This window comes from Acomys russatus, chromosome 10 (genome assembly GCF_903995435.1).
Source record: "Acomys russatus chromosome 10, mAcoRus1.1, whole genome shotgun sequence".
NCBI classification, from domain to species: domain Eukaryota; kingdom Metazoa; phylum Chordata; class Mammalia; order Rodentia; family Muridae; genus Acomys; species Acomys russatus.
The window spans coordinates 38,039,544-38,051,114 of NC_067146.1; the positions used below are offsets into that span (position 1 = coordinate 38,039,544).

The 11,571-nt window shown below is 42.0% G+C and overlaps 1 pseudogene; it reads left to right on the forward strand.

Moving 5' to 3' along the window:
- The first annotated feature begins 1,392 nt into the window (after window positions 1–1,392).
- LOC127194131 (uncharacterized protein C10orf143 homolog) lies at window positions 1,393–1,924 on the forward strand (annotated as a pseudogene).
- The last annotated feature ends 9,647 nt before the right edge of the window (window positions 1,925–11,571 follow it).

An 11,571-nucleotide genomic window follows, 5' to 3' on the forward strand; every position in this document is an offset into this window, starting at 1 on the left:
TCTACATTGTAACTTGCTAATGAAGTATCTAACACTGACCATAAATAAGGAGGAAAGACATGACCAAGAGTTCAGGCTCCTCTTCCATCGTCTATTTGTCAGGCACACATCAAACAGGACTGCATGCTATAATATGAAATGTGCTTTTATACACAAGAGAAGTGCAAAAGCAAAATGGGAAAGTGAGAGGGGATATGATGAGCCCATTTATAGAGAAGTAAGTCTGAGGGAAGTGCTGAGACTAAAATCATCATTAGAACAAGAAAACTGTAAGTCACAGTAGTAATGAGTTATAATGTGGTATCAATCAGCAAACATTTACAAAAGAAGCTAACACTGCTGGGGAAGATATGATGAAGGTTATCTTTGGCACAGTTTTGAACTGCTAGAGCCTTTGGAAAGCAACCTGGAGGAAGCTACAAAAAAAGTACTTAACAATAAATATATTCTGGGGATTTATATATATCATCTCAGTGAATGTGCTTCTTGCTGTTCACTATCTCTTAAGACATAACTCGTGACATGAAAGTGAAGCATGAAACATTAGACCTGAGAGAATCAAGGCATAGAGTGCTTTCTGGCTCAGGCGGTCGGGGTGGGGGCAAATAATCTAAGTGTATCCAATCCAAGATGCTCTTAGAGCTTTTACAGAAGGCTGGAGCAAGGGTGCATGTTTTCTCTGGTTTTAGACTTGGAAGGATTTGGTCTCCATGGCTGCTAAAAAGCCATCTTGATATATAGTATGGCTATGAAATGCCCATATCAAAGCACAAGTGCCTGATGACCTCAGCTGTTGTGGCTCAGACACCTCTACCGTATTCATCCCAGTGCTATGCTTCCTACAGATTGCTTAGTCAAGACTGAACATGATAGAGATGCTAATACCGAATGTCTTCAGTCAGGGGTTTCGCCTTACAGATCCGCCATAAATCTATTTGAAACTTTCTTGGAACTCTGAGGTATTCTGAACCACTGCCAGCCAACACTGCTTTCTTCTCCCCTTCACAGGTGTTAGAACTGTAGGCGTGTTGGAAGCTTCTCCTTCCCTTCTGGAGCTTTTTCTCTTTATCTTTCCCAACATTTCCCTAATGAAGAGCGTGCATGTATAATCCTATCTCGGCAGATGATTCTTGAAGGACCCAAACTAACACAAACACTGATGGTTTCTGAGTTCTGGGAAAGGCTATTATGTTAGTCAACATCATTTAGCCTCACTCTGAATTATGATTAGCTGGTAACTGTACTTTGCTACGGGTACAACAAGGGGACTACCACAGGTTGATTGACTTGAACACAATTTGTCATGGTTCTGGAGGTTATAAATCTAACATCAAGACATTGGCATGGGTGGTCCCGCCTCTGGGAAGCCTGAGAGGCCACATGCAAAGCCGCATGGACAGTTTGGCACTGGGCTGATGGAGACGACCAAGGACGGAGATGCTGCCAGTGGCAGGGGACGCAAGACGGGCGTGCAAGAGATCAGAAGCCAGTGGGCATGCGTGCAGCGGCCAGATACTGTGCCCTGTAACTGTGTACCTGTGCCCTGGTGTTCTGGAGCACAGAGGACCAGGAGCCCTGGCCACTAGGCCATCCTGCACCACGGCCAGAGTGTAGCCAGGTAAGGCTGAGTGCAGTGATTCTGCAAAACGGTGGAAGAAATTCAGCCCAGCCTTGCCTGAGATGTACCGCGGGGGATTCTGGCCATTTAGCCATATCAGGAATGGGAAGGAGGAAGATTCCAGTCGAGTTTGGATCCTTGTGGGATGGCCAGTACAAATCCTTACAGCTGGCCTGGGTGCCCACCTGTTCTAATGACAGTCAGGGCTCCCTACAGGGGTTGTTTGCCTCTCAGGTAATCCCACTGTCCTCTGCAGAAGGCCAGGAACATCCTGAGTGTGATGGCTCATTGCAGCCTCTTCTCTAATGTCCTCTACTGGACAGGAAATTAGAAGTCAATAAATTCTCTATCTAACTGCCTAGAGGTTCTAGGCTCATGTAATCATAAGTCTCAGCTGGAGATCTCCCTCCCTGTGACTTTGGGTTGTTTCTGGGCATAACCAGGGCTGCTCAAGCACTCTTTTTAGTTAGAAGACTTATTTTTGTATTTAAAATGCTCTATACTCTTGAAGCAAATTTTACTAAATGCTGTTGTCCAATCAAGTTATGTAATTCTCCAGATGAAGTTATCATGGACAGAACCCCATTCATATTAAAATGGAAATTGTGGACAGGTCGGCCTTCGTTGTGTTGTGTAACTCTGGAGACTTGGCCTTGTTTTCACAGGATCAGGAAGCTTCCTGAGCGGAGGTCCTAAAGAAATGGCTGGATTAGAGAACTGATTCACATTCTTTACCCGGAAGCTGGAGGTGGGCCTACCCCTGTCTTCCATGTGTCCAGCATGTTCTTTACAGGACATCTGTTCCCTGGCAGGAACATATGGAAGAGCTCAGGCCATATGAACCCTGATGTGTGGTCACGATGCCACCCACACTGCAGAACTGGGACAGGGGAAACCACGCTGCCAGAACTAGTGTCATAGTGTCTGTGAGGGAGATGCTCCAACATCACAGGGCATGGTTGCTAAGCCAAGGAAGAAGCCAGCACTGCAGGCTCAGAGATGACAGCCAAGCCCAAACAGCCAAGACTGTGAGAGACAGCTTGTGGCTTGTGGCCTTAAAATGACGGAGGCAGGTTGTTGTTCTTGCCTGCTTGTTTGCTTGTTTTTGAAGAGCTTTGGTTTTGTTTTGTTTTTTGTTTTTTTTTGAAAATGACATTATACATACATACACACACACACACACACACACACACACACACACACACACACACAAACAAACAATTGGAAAGCTTAAAAAAAAAAAGACACTGGCAAGTTGGCCTTCACTGAGCAGAACCTTCTATGTTCTCACATCTCATGTGTGCTTTTCTCTGTGCACACAAAGCCCTGGTAACTTCTTTTCCCTTTAGGACAGAAGTATTCTTAGCTTAGGACTCCACTTTTATGACCTAATTTAACCATAATTAGCTCCTCAAAGTCCTTGTGTCTAAACTGTCATACTGGGTGGCTAAGACTTCAACACATGAATATGGAGAGATATTATAGTTTGATGTATATAGCAAATATATTATCTCTAATATATTAGAGATATATTAGACATAATATATTAATGCAAACCAAAATAGTTTGCCACAGTTTTATGGATTTCTCTGTTCTTATTCAGCTTATTGTTTTATTCAATGTATTCTTTGTCTTTCAAAATTATTCCTGGTTCCCCCCCCCCTGCAAAATCTTCCTCATACATATACAAATCCTATTTCCCCTCTTCTTCCTTGCTTCTCAAGTACTCTCTGTTCTTGCCTTAGTCATAAGCAAATGTGTGGCTATTAAGATGGTTTCCAAGCACTCTCTTAGATTTTTGCATTCATCAGGTATAGAGTTAATATTTAAAGCATTTTCAGAAGATGAAAATGGCCAACAAACTGAAGAAATCTTGTCCATATATTTCTGAGTATGACTACTAACGCCACCTGTTGGTAGCAAAAACAATGGCATGGCTTTAGTTTAAATAGGTTTGTTGTGTTCCAGGGAGTGGATGTGCTGCAAGGGTAAAGGTAACATCTCTGTTACTCTCCTGTTGCTCCTTACCCCTCTGCATCAGTGAGTAGCCAACTTGGAGAGTTCATTAAAATACTTAAATGAAGGGACAAAACACAGAGGCGTGGCTGGAGTTACAAGAACAAAGGACAGTGGTACTCTTAGAAGGAAGAGTGAAAGCAAGATGATATCATTAGCAGGGACTACAGGGGAGGCTGGATCAGAAACAGCTGCTGCTCTTCTGAATCAGATCTGTGGGCTTAAGGCTGCAGAAATCATTTTGTCTGACAAAGTAGGAGAAATTCATATCACAAATTCTTTGTCTCTCTCCTCCTGTTATTTTTCCAAAGCCAGAGCACACAGAAACTCAGTCAGTACCTCCTGTAAAGGGTAAGGCATAGCTGAGAGAGATGAAAAGTGCATTTGAAGGGTTAACCAGTGATGCCAGCATAACCAGAGCCATCTCCCTCCTACATACACATAAAGATTACTTTGTATTATGCATATTTGTTTTACATTCTCGATACCCATGTTATCCTATGGTTAAGTTATCAAATGTCTCCTCTGTGATGGTAATACTCCTGTACCCCATTATAGAAGAACACATAGGTATTTTTAACTAAATGAAAGAATGAATGAATTTTCATTTTCTATTTTTAGTTTAACATGTTGCTGGAGGGAAAGGGTTAATATAACCCAGTTTATGTTATGTCTTAATGCTCAATGAATTTCTATCCCAAGTTCAACATGTCAGCATTTCAATTTTGAACAATGCCATGTATCAACAAAGGAAACAAGATAAATTCTCTTGGTTCCTGCTGGTCAGTTTATGTGAGGAACACATTTGATTACCGTTTTCTATGACTCCTTCCCCCACAGTTTGGCTTTTAAACATAAAATATAAAGCATATTTTAAAAACAGCTCACTGTATTTACCTCTAATCTGTCTAAGCATCCATACAAAGGCTTTAAATGGAAGTGAAGAGTCACATTTATCTCTGAAGGCAGCACTAAGATCAACTCCAAATGCATTCAAATGCAGCCTGACAGCTGAACTTTTAGATAAATAGCCTGTCGGAGGCCACCAGATAAACAGTACCCCATCTGCTACAGGTTACATCGCGTGCCTACATCTCTTCTCCTAAAGACACAGAAAAAACTATGCTTATGATGACTGAAGTCCATCTCTTCACTCTGACTACTGTAAAAGTACTCATTGAACTGAAGACATTTAAGACACACAGAGCCCTTCATGGCTGTCTAATTACCATGTTGACAGGGTGGCAGGGCCATACCAATATTTTAGTAGTGCTATCAATCTCCAAACCTTGGAGCGGTTAGCTCTTCAAATGTCACAGTCCTTGTGCATTCCCAATAAGGGTGTGGGGAGCATGGTGAAAACTATCGGTATTCTGTTGTTACAGAAAAAGGAATGCTTATAATCTACAAGTCATTTCTGAGGGCACATATATAGCATGAAAAGGCATGTCAATGGAAAACACATACAATCTGGCTGGAGAGTGTTGCTAAGTGCACCATTCAGCAAATGTTCCACTATATTGAGTTTCAGGCATCGGCTGAATTATATTATGGGGAGATTTGTGATTAACGTATGCTAACTCGAAATGACAAGCCAAGGGCATTTAAAGCCCACATTTCAATGAGACCTGGCAGCACAAAAACAGCTGCCTTAAGTCTGCTGCTCTAGTATTTCAAAGGAAGAATATCAATGTATTTCTGATACCATATGTGCCAACTGCAGAAATTCTAGAACAGCATGAGAGACTGTGGGTGAAAGGTCACACTGCCTTATACAGATGGCACATTCAATTATTAAAGAGTAATTTTCATCATTTAATCATTTCAGGCCTTGAAATAAAAGATCTTCTTAGGTACCCCGATGTTTGTGGCAACCTAAACTCCACTATACGACTTGTCTGAAGCCAGTAAGTAGCATATGTTATTTCATACCCTAATGTGATTTACATTCTCATGTGAGTTGAATTTGTTTTGCAGGCAGGCTCTAAAAGGCATCTCATGGAGAAAAATGGAGGTCATGGCATCGGCAAGGAATTTTTAAATTAAATCTGAGTCTTTGCTTCAGTTTTAAGTCTGGCTCAGATCCCTCAGGAGAATGGCGTCTTCTTTCATCAAAACTTGTACTTCCACTGGGCAATTCTCTTCTAGCTTAAAAAATGTTCTGAAAAATAGTCCCTTTAAATTGTGTCTACATACATACTTAGAAAAATCATATAATACCATTAAATGGCTTGGTATAGGATTGTCTTACTCTACCTGCTGCTGCAATAAAAAGCCCTGACAAAAGCAACTTCACCAGAGAAAGTGAATTTCGGTTCGTGGTTCAAGGTTCCAGCTCATCATGCTGGGGTAGTCACAGCAGCAGGAGCATGAGGCAGTTGTGGTCATCTGCCCTCGAGCAGCAGAGAATGATGAAAGCGTGTGCACAGCTCACTTTCTCCTTCTTTCCCTGTCCAGATCCCTGGGAATGGCGCTACCCACAGTAGGTGAGTTTGTCCACCTCAATTAACCTAGTAAAATAATCTACCACTCTCATGCTCAGAGGTCCATCTCCCAAGTGATTCCAGATCTCATCACCTTGACAACTGAGGTTAACCATCACACATTCAGTAATATGCTAGGTTCCCTCCTCATCTCATCAAATGCACTCACATTTGCATGCACACGCTGGGTTTCACACTGAGATAATTTAAACAGGAACATGTAGAATAATATATATTATTCCTTAAAAGCAAATTCCAACGGGGAATTTCTGCCATGCAAAATTGGTTAGAAAGCATTCCTTAAAGGAAATGGCAGCATCCCTTGGATGGTGCTGAGCAGTGTGGGAAGCTGAAGCTATCGCCCACACTAAGATGGCGCCTGGCAACCTGCCAGGCAGGATGACTTGCAATTCTGCTCCTGGTAAACAAGTCCTTATTCGGGTTGTGGGCCACGCTTTGCTCTGACGTATGCATCCAGCCTTGTCGGGAACCAATTGGAGCTACCGACGTAAGGGCTGCTGATTGGTGGAGACAGAGGATATAAAGGGGCGTGGAAGTGTTGGGGGAGGAGAAGCGAGCGAGCGGGAGAAGAAGCTTGCTGAAAAGGTTCCTGAATAAACTGCCTGGAGAAGAATGCTCGGGTCGTGTCCTTATTTTCCGCTGGTCAGAAGGGACGCGACAGAGCAGGAATGAACTCACAGAGCTGACCCCACCCCCATGAAATGAACACCCGATCAATCAGTACACTTCGTGAAAGTCTAACTCATGCTCTATTGCTGGTAAGTGGTGGGAACACTGACTTTACAGTCACTCACATTTAATGCCCCAAATTGTTACCAATACTCTTGGGCCAAAGACTACCAGGGTCTCACCTGTAGTTGAACAGTAGAATTTATTCTTTTCTACAGAGGGAAAGAATTCACAGCTTGAAAAAAATGTGAGTTGTCTTAGTAAGAAGGGGTTGGGAAGCTGTACCACAGAACGTGGTCTTGCGTTAGAGACTGGAGAGAAGTCTTAAGTTCTGAATTGATTTCTATCATGGAGTGGGGTTAGTCTTATCTAGAAGGAAGACTCGGGGGTGTCTGACACTGTAAGGAGTACACAGCAGTCACTCTTACTAGCTGGAATAGGGCAGATAATGTCACCCAGAAAGGAGGTGGTAGAATCAGGACTTGAACTGGGGGCCTAACAGTAGCCTGCACATTTATATGCTTTCTAGGCACTGGCAACAGAAGCAGCAATGAAGAAGCAAAACAAAGCAGGAAAGATGTTCTAAGAAGCCTGTTTCACAGTCAAGCAGAGGAAGAAAGGCTCAGTGACCAGATTTCCATCAAGTTTGCAAGTTTGCTCTATGTAATGCAAGCATGAGACAAGATGTTTTAGAGGGAACTGACATCCACAATGTTAGCCCGATGCCTCCTTGGAGTTTGTTTCTTCTTTGGCCATCTCCTTCAGGGTTCCTAGATCTTTTTAGTACTGTGTGAGGAAGCTCTGTCAGGAGATAGCTACATTAACTCATGATAAAGTGCACCCCAGGAGGGGTGAGCCCAGGCTGTCCTCAACAGCTGATCTTTCTGCTCTTGAACAGGAAAGCCCTGCTTTCTCCTCGCCTAGCTTGCCTTTTCTGACTACACACAGTCCAGGAGGGACGTGAAAGTGAAACTTTCTTCCCTGTTTCCTTCCTTTAGCCATCAGCACACATACAAGGAGGGACCATTTGGCAAAAATCAGCAAGTCAAGTGGGACAAAGTGTCACACGCCTGTAATACCAGTACTGGGGAGGTGGAGACAGGAGGATCAGGAGGTCAACATCATTGTGGCTTCATAGTAAGCTCAAGGCCCCCTAAGCTACATGAGACTTTGTCCCAAAACAATATCACACACACTCCCCTTGGAAATAGTGTCTCCCTACCCTGAGCCTGGTGCAAGTGATAGATAAGGATATCAGTGTTGATAGAAGGCTATTTGTTCTCTGAGGAGACTGTCCACCCATTTCCTTCATCAAGATCCCTACAGCGTTCTTTCTTGGGGTTTAATTGTTCAGTGTTTTGTTTTGTTTTTTGTTTTTGCAAAGTCCTTTAAGCTTCTCAGACTATTTCCAGCAAGTTAGCCAGGCTTTGTTGTTTGCATCCAAAGAACCCCATGCGACACAGATTTATTTGGTAATGTTCTCTATTTTGCAGAGTTTGGGAGCAATGTCCTTCAACAATGTAGGCTCAAAAGGAGGAAGGAGACACTGAAAGCTGTGGCTTTCCAGTTCTTAGGGAAGCTGGATGACACTCTCTCAGGGTCTCCTGCTTTATGACGATTATGCACTCTCCCCGCAGCATGCAGAGGTGGTCAGAACAAATGCTGCAAAGACAACGGTTCTTTGACTTCCATTTTCATTATGTTACTCTCTTCAGTGGGAGCAGATGCAGTTGAACTCATAGTGCTGACTCAGAATGTGTTGCTCATGAAACAAAAAGAGAACATCTCTATTCCCATCTGTTTATGCAGAAATCTGAATAAAAGCCTTCTCAATCCAAAACCATCTCTCCAGAAATTTACTGGCATATGAAATTACAGCTATTCCCAAGCAAGGTAATGTTTGTCTTAAAACAACGTCAAGCATGTGCTTCCAGTTACATGGCTTTATAGTGTGCCATTTGAAGTCATACCAAGCAATTTTTGGGAAAGAATATGTTCAGATGACAGAGAGGAGGGTGGGGAAAGGCACAATTATAACTATATCCCTTGAGAAAAAAAATCAGGATGGAGAAGAAAATGAATCTGCACTGGAAGATAGATACCGGAGAGCAGTTTTAGAAATCAGATATCCTGTGAGCTTTTCATTCTGTAAAGTGCAAGTCATGGAAAAAGATGGTCATTCTAAAAAATGCTTGTCTTGTTTTTCCAGTTAATTACCCACATAGCAAATGATAATAATAATTTTAAAAACTGCAAAGAGTTCAGACTAACGATTCCAGAAAGTTTCCTTGAGTACAAGTCATTAGGGAATCCTATGTATTAGCCATGACAATTACAAAAGGTACTTGGGACTGTATGCTTTGATTTTTTAAAAACCTGTATTATTTGGGGTTCCATAATGCCTCTACCTCCCTTCCAACCCACTGATCTTAGGTAAGAGAGGAAAGTTAGTAGAGACAGGGGATGTAGGTCTTTTTAGACCCAGTTCCTTGTGGTGATTCTACTCTTCATCATCAGGATTCCAGTAGTCCAGTTAAACAGCAGACAGCAGCAGCCTTCTTCAAGTGTTCTCCCAAGCAGCATTTCTCTCTAAGAGTGTCTTGAAGTGATTCATTCTCTCTGTCTCTGTCTCTGTCTCTGTCTCTGTCTCTGTCTGTCTGTCTGTCTCTCTCTCTCTCTCTCTCTCTCTGTGTGTGTGTGTGTGTGTGTGTGTGTGTGTGTGTGTGTGTGTGTGTGTCTCACTGGGATCCTATTTATACCCTATCAGATGGCACATGGATGTTTTCCACCTGGTAAAGACCATGGCACAAGGCACTTCCCAGCTGACAAAGATCACGTGCCTCTCGGCTGTTATCAGCTGTGAATAAGCTAAAGGCACTTTAACATCCCACACTTGGGCTCAAAACAGAAACATGTTTATATAACATAACCAAAACTTCCACTACATGGGACAAAATCCTATTTGCAGTATCACAGAGTTAAACATATGTAGCTACTGCCTCTAAACAACCTAAATCTCAAAACAACACTGGATGGATAATACATGTGGAACAATACATGTAAGATACACAAAGGATAAATTAATCCTTTAAAATAAGCCTAAGTTTTTCCTTTATGCCATATGCACACACGCGGGTGCGCACAAGTGCATGTAACATATTCATAGAGATCAGAAGACAATTTTCTGGACTTAGTTTTCTCCTTCTACCACACTGGTTACATGTATCAAACTCAGGTTGTCAGGCTTGGTGGCAAGTGCTTTTATCTTGTGAGCCATTTCACCTGCCCAGTGCAAAGTCTTGTGCTTAAAATTAAGCTAAATTCAAAGGTATTATGTAAATACTTATGGGTTAATATACAGAATGAAGATTACTGGTTATCTCTAGCTATTGCAATGAGAGAATGGGATTTGAGACACAGTTCTATTGCTTAGACCTTTAAAAAAAATATATATATATATATATAAGTTAAGGTGTATTATATAACAGCAAGATGGAGTCATTATTATCCATTTCTTTATTCTTTATAGTTTTATTTATATTTTACCATAAAATGTTTTTGAGCCTTACAGTATATACAAGGACCAGGAAAAAAAGTCCCCACTGTCCCTTATTTTAGTTAGAAAAATCATAAGATAAAATAACATCAGTTTGGACATATGGGTGATTTTGTTGTTTTGCGGAAACTTCATTAGCACATTGGCCAGTAGATGAAGTCATGCTTGAAACAAGCCATAGCCACACATTTAGAGCTGGTGCTGTTTGTCTAAATGTTTCCTCTTAGGAGAAACTTGTCATTCAAGTTTTTACCAAATAGAGACTGCTGTAGTGACCTTGGGCTCAGGAGAAAAATGTCACAAGTCCAGGCTCCAATTTTGCCACCCTAAAGAAGTTACTCTCCTGTCCTGTCAAGTTTATTACATAAGCCACTGAAGGAACGCTACAAGATTCATCGATTTCCAAGTTGAACTCCATGAAAGCCAAACATGATTTAAAATGTCAGGGGATGAAAAAAGGTGCATTTTGGGTGAAAAACAGAAGTATCTGTGTAATAGTGAAGGTTCCAAGACAGGCAATGTGAATGGGATTTAGCCCCCAGGAGCCTCTTTAGAAAGAATAGAAGGTATTCTTTTCCTTATTTACCACAGGACTTTATTGGGAAGATGCACCGGGAGATGCAATAGAAATGACAATTCTTTGGGAAATTTGTGGCAGGACCAAGCATATCCTCCAGCTTTACTTCAAATTTAGAGCAACAGCTCTTTTTTCCGATTTTGACCACAAATGTAGAAAGGCAGTGGCTAAAAGCTCAACCCCAGTCAACATTGGCTCTGAGTCCATACTCCACCACCAGTAGCTATGCAATGAACAATGAACTGGCAATGATGCTACCACCCACCTTTTAGCCACTAGCGTTTCAGAGGAGGGGACCATACCTCTCTCTATGGGTCGACATGGGTTTGTGGGGCCTGAAGTTCATAACAGACAGAGAAGCCAGGCACTAAAACAGCCACACTTAGCTCATGGGAAATGGAGGCAGGAGAATTGTGAGTTTGATTGAGTTACATAGGAGGATCTTATCATAAAATAAGATAACCAAACATTTCTTATGTGAAATTTAAAAAGAAACAAGAGCAGGAAATGTCCATTAAAACTCACTATGTGTTCAGGTGTGGTGGTGCATGATTTGAACTCCAGCACTCAGGAGGCAGAAGCAGGAAGATGTCTGTGAGTTCTGAGTCCCAGACCAGCCTGGTCTACATAC